The sequence below is a fragment of the Danio rerio genome, chromosome 19, assembly GCF_049306965.1.
Source record: "Danio rerio strain Tuebingen ecotype United States chromosome 19, GRCz12tu, whole genome shotgun sequence".
NCBI classification, from domain to species: domain Eukaryota; kingdom Metazoa; phylum Chordata; class Actinopteri; order Cypriniformes; family Danionidae; genus Danio; species Danio rerio.
Window position 1 is genome coordinate 16032306 of NC_133194.1, and position 6000 is coordinate 16038305.

Below are 6000 nucleotides of genomic sequence, written 5' to 3' on the forward strand. Positions count from 1 at the left end.
TTCAGTGCATCTACATGTCAACTAATTCTCATTAGATTATAAATAGACTGTTAGGTTGGGATTACGATTGGGGTTAGTGTACGTTGGCAAGTACTTGCAAAGTTTCTTATAGTCAGTTAAAAGTCTGTTGAAGGAGTAGTATCAACAGATTTTAAGCAGACATTCTACTTATACTCAAATGGACCATCAAAATAAAGTGTTATCAAATTGAAATCTTAATTATTGAACCCAAAAATCTCACACTCAAAAATTTCACAACACTTTCTAACCCTTGATGGATTATTAGTTCAATCTTCATCTTCAATGAAAAAATATTCATATTAAAAATGTTGCCAAACTTCGACATATGCTATCAGTGTAACGAAGGGGCTGACACTGAGGGATCCATTTGCAGTATATTTAATAAACACAGATTAATAAAGACAAGCATACAGATGTAATGCGTGTGTAAACTCACATCAAACACAATAGTGTTACGTAGAAGGGTTGGCGGCAGGTAACCACAGTATGAATGGTTCAGGCATGGGTCTGAGGCAGGCGGCGAATATCAAGGTCGGTGTTCAGGCTAGAGTTCAAGGCAGGCAGCTTGGATCAAAGTCGGTAATTAGACAGAGGTACAAGGCAGGCTGAGTGTTTGTGTGCTGCTTATAAGCGTGAGCATGGGGGATCAAGTGGATGCGCTTCAGGTGTGCAAGCTATCAGTGTAAGTGGATGACGTAATGGTTAATAGTCCAGGGATGGTGACCTCTGCTGGCCAGCGATGGGAATGACTGGGACCGAGTCGGTGACAGAGCCCTCCTCCTGTGAACGGCTTCTGAAGTGAGGGGCGCCACGACGCCGGGGTCTACCACGGGGGCGAGGGGCTGGCATTTCCGGGTGCAGACGGTGAAACTCACTTTGCAGAGTTGGGTCAAGGATGTCCTTATGATTTGTCCATAATTGTTCTTCCGGACCGTACCCCTCCCAGTCGATCAGGTATTGGAGTTGTACCCACCTGGATTTCAGGATCTCACGAATCTGGTACGCCTCCTTACCATCGATGATGATCGGTGGGGGACCCTGCTACGTCCCTATCCACCTCGGCTGGACCAGCAGCTGGCTTGAGCAGTAAGACATGAAAAGTGGGAGAGATGCTGTAATGGTTAGGCAATTTCAGTCAGTAAGATACTGGTGATATTTGGCGTTCAATCATGAAAGGACCCACGTACCTGGGGCTGAGCTTCTTGCAGGGGAGTCGGAGGCGAAGGTCTCTGGTGGACAACCATACCCATAGTCCAGGGGTGAATGCAGGGCTAGGACGGCGATGGTGATCAGCCTGTTTCTTGAATCTCCTTACTGCATGTGAGTATGGGCGGCGTTCCAGGTTTCCCCGCATTGTTGGAACCAGTGATCTAGGGCTGGGAGTTCAGAAGGTTCTCTTGACCAATATTAAGAATCGACTCCAGTTTTCTTGATGTTGATGGCAGTATGTACGTAGAAAACGTTCGATCTCTTGATTGAGCCGCTCAACCTGTCCGCTGGATTGGGGGTGGTACCCAGAAGTGAGGCTAATATTAATATTAAATTTTTTTTAAAAAGCAGACCATACTCTTGATGTAAATTGGGGACCTCTGTCAGACATGATGTCTTCCGGGCAGAGATGTATAAAGTACTAGAGACCCATACTTAAGTAAAAGTACAAGTGCTTTATCAAAAATTGACTTGAGTAGAAGTAGAAGTGCTCTTTAAGCACCATACTTAAGTGGAAGTACAAAAGTATTCAACATTTTTTGTACTTAAGTATTACAAGTAGTTTATTTCAAAATTTACTACTCAAGTACTGAAAGTAAAAGTACAAGTATTGTGTAATGTAGTTATTAAAGAAAGCAGTCAAAATACACTAATTGTTTTGTTTATTTTAAATATCTTTTTGGGGTACTTGATTAAGCAGAACGAAAAGAAACATGGCTTATGATACTGTTTTTCTCTGTAAATAGTTTCTATGGTACAAGAGCTCACATCGTCAGGCCCTTTAACCAGAAAATGCCTTCACTGATGAGATAATTCAGCATGTTCACTCACATACATTCTCTCTCTCTCTCACACACACACACACACACACACACACACTGCCCTGCACACACCTAAATGTACACTCTCTCCCCACTCTCACACAATCATACACTCTCACACACACAGTTCTCTCTCTATCTCTCTCTCTCACACACACACATTTTTGTGAATTGTGGGGACATTATATAGGTTGCAATTGTTTTTACACTCTCTCTTACACACACACACACACACACACACACACACACACACACACACATACGCACACACAGGTACAATCACACTGTTGTTTTCTCTTACACATTATTCACTCTCACTCACATACACACAATGACACACTCACACTTTGGGAGTTTTGAAGTTTAATTGCTTTAAAATCAAAAGCTTTAAACTAAACAAGCAAACTAAATCCTGCTTCACAAGTTCACTTGATTTTGATTTTATTGTAAAAAAACAGGAAAATGTGTATATTACTCTGTTAAATGAAAATCTGAAATATTTTGTGGCTTATGGCTATAATTTAGTAATAATTTTTATTTATTTTTATTATGTTTTTAATGAAATTGGTCTTACAGTTCATATTTTCTGCAGTATATTTATTAATTCTGGTACCTTTACCATAAACCAACATCTCAACCATTTGGTAGAGGCTGATATTTTAGAAATAATGTGATGTGTTGAATAAAAATGCATTGATTGTGTTAAATAGCGACATTAGGAGTTAAGAAATGCAATCAAAAAAAATTCTATTGCTTTTGTCTTGGTGTGACAGTTAAAGGGGTTTTTGTAATAAATTTCGTCCTTTAATACAGCAGTCAGATATACGAACTGTGCCCTCAATTTGACCTGCTCAAAGAAAACTCTCTTTCTGGATGTATCAAACAAAACTCATGCACAGAAGACAGCACGAGCATTTACAGCTAATAAACTCATGTCAATATTATCCCGCCTGCTTTTTGAGCGATGACAGGCGGGTCTTACACGGCTATGATTGGTTATTGTCCTCAACAGAAAGGGCTTTAGAAATATAAGCGCTGTTCACCCATGGCGGGAAGAATACGCGATTATCACAGGTAATAGACACAGTGGAGAAAACTTGGCACGCTCATGTCTGGATCCACAGCTTTAACAGCTAAGAAGAGAGGAAAAGTTACCTTACAAACTGGCCAGCGGGTCAAATGTCCAAAGTGAGAGAGCGAGAGATAGGCAGAGGTGAAGTTTTACAACATTTCTCCCTAATAGTAAACTAGCGGCTGGTATGCTGTGCCGCCTCGCCCTCGCGCCTCCGTCCTCCGCCATAGTATTGCGACATCGCGCATAGGAGATAAATGACGTCATCACGTAATAACCGGGTATGACCTATTAATGAACTGATATCAATCATTTTGACACCCCTAGTAACGAGTAACGATGCAGCACATAAAAAATCTATCGGAGTAAAAGTATTAAACTCATGTAAAATATGTACTTAAGTAAAAGTGGAAGTAGGAGAAAAAAATAATACTCCAGTAAAGTACAGATACTGCCTTTTAGTACTTAAGTACAGTAGTGAAGTAGTTCTACTTCGTTACTATACATCTCTGCTTCCGGGAGACCATAATATCGAAAGACTTGGTTGCATAGGAGTTCTGCGGAGCTTCTAGAGCAGTGGGGAGCTTAGGGATGGGAATCAGCCTGCATGCTTTGGAGAAGCGATCAATGACGGTGAGTATAGTGATATGACCAAGAGACGGGGAAAGATCGGTGATGAGATCAATGGCAACGTGAGACCAGGGGCGACGAGGGATTTCTAGGGGTTGTAAAAGACCAGCTGGAGCATGACGGGAATGTTTATGCATATTACAAGGGGAGCATTTCTTAATAAAGTCAATGATGTCAGCTCTTATGTCGGGCCACCAGTAACGGTTTAAAATGAGATCTACTGTGCCTGCGATGCCTGGGTGACCGGAACTGGGACTGGAGTGGATTTCCTTGATGAGTTGGGTTCTGAGTGGTTGTGGAACGAATACCTTGTCTGCTGGACAGGATTGAGGTGATGGATGTTGATCTGCGACTTGGGCAATTTCAGCGTCAATATCCCAGGAAATGGGTGCTAGGATAATGGAATCGGGTAGTATCGGCTGTTCGTAATCTGATTTAGGATCGTCTTCGAAGAGGCGAGAGAGAGCATCAGCTTTAATGTTCTTTGGTCCAGGGATGTAAGTGACAGAGAAGTTGAAATGTGTAAAGAACAGAGCCCATCTAGCCTGTCGGGGATTTAATCTCTTAGCCGAGCGAATGTACTCCAGGTTTTTATGATCCGTTATCACAGTGAACGGGTGTCTAGCTCCCTCCAGCCAATGCCTCCATTCCTCCATAGCTGCCTTCACAGCTAGGAGTTCCCGGTTGCCTACGTCATAGTTTCGCTCTGCTGAGTTGAGCTTCCGTGAGAAGAAGGCGCAGGAATTGAGCTTGTTAGATGCAACTTGGGATTTGGGTGACAGAGAATGGGTGCTGATGAGAATCGGGCTTTGAGATGGTTGAAGGCACGGATGGCGTTGGGGTTCCACTTGAGCTTGGGATTTCCAGATTTCACCATAGAAGTGAGGGGAGTGGCTACAGAGCTGCAGTTTCATATGAATTGGCGGTAGAAGTTAGCAAACCCCAGAAAGCGTTCCATCTCCTTCACAGTATTAGGTTTTGGCCAATTCAACACAGCATTCACCTTATCTTCGTCCATGGCGACTCCTTCGGCACTGATGACGTAACCCAGGAATGAGGTGCGGGATTGATGAAATTAGCACTTGGACAGTTTGGCGTAAAGCTGATTTTCAATCAGTCTCTTTAGTACAGCTCGTACATGCTGAATATGGTCATCAAGCGTCTCTGAATAAACGAGAATGTCATCATTATAGACAATTGCCCATTGGTTCAGCATGTCACGAAATACCTCATTAATGAATGCTTGGAAGACTGAAGGACTGTTTGCCAGGCCGAAGGGCATCACCCGATATTCATAGTGGTCGTTGAGAAGCTGGTGTTCTATTCGTCACCCCGCTTGATGCGTATGAGGTTGTAGGCACTGCGAAGATCAAGTTTTGTAAAGTATTTGGCTGAGCGAAATTGTTCTAGAGCAGCAGGGACCAAGGGTAAAGGGTAACGAAACATTACAGTAGTTTCATTCAAACCTCTATAGTCAATGCAGGGGCGCAGGCTTCCATCCTTTTTCTCCACAAAGAAGAAACCAGCGGATGCGGGTGAAGTAGACGGCCGGATGAATCCTTTCTCCAACTCCTCCTTAATGTATGCATTCATTGCTTCAGTTTCAATTTGAGACAGGGGAAAGATTCTCCCACGAGGGGGCGTGGTACCAGGCAACAAGTCAATAGCGCAGTCATTTTCACGGTGAGGTTTACACGTGGCTTTTTTCTTGCTCATTGCTTCAGACAGATCTTTGTATTCTTCAGGGTTCAAGGAACTTTCAGGGTCTTCAAGGTTGGTAGCAATGATATTGAGCTGAACAGGGGTGACAGAACATATACAATTTCTTAGACAAGATTCACTCCACTTTGAGATCTCACCAGTTTTCCAGGAGATGAGGGGGTTATGAGTCTGAAGCCACGGCCATCCGAGGATGATGGGATGTTGAGGAGATTTAGTGATCAGAAATTCCATGACTTCCTTGTGAAGCGAGCCTGTTTGAACTGACAGGTGAGTGGTACGGTAAGTTATATTTCCATTCCCTAGGGGGCGTCCGTCTACTGCCGTGGTTGCTAAGGGGGAATCACAAAGGGTAAGTGGAATAGCGTTTCTACGGGCAAATGTCTCATCCATGAAATTACCAGCGGCTCCTGAGTCAACCAACGCCACAGTGTGAATAGTGGCTTTCTCAATGCAAACAGAGATGAGGACAATAAGAGTTATTAATAGTTATTAGTTATAATAGTTATAACTACTAATTATTATAGT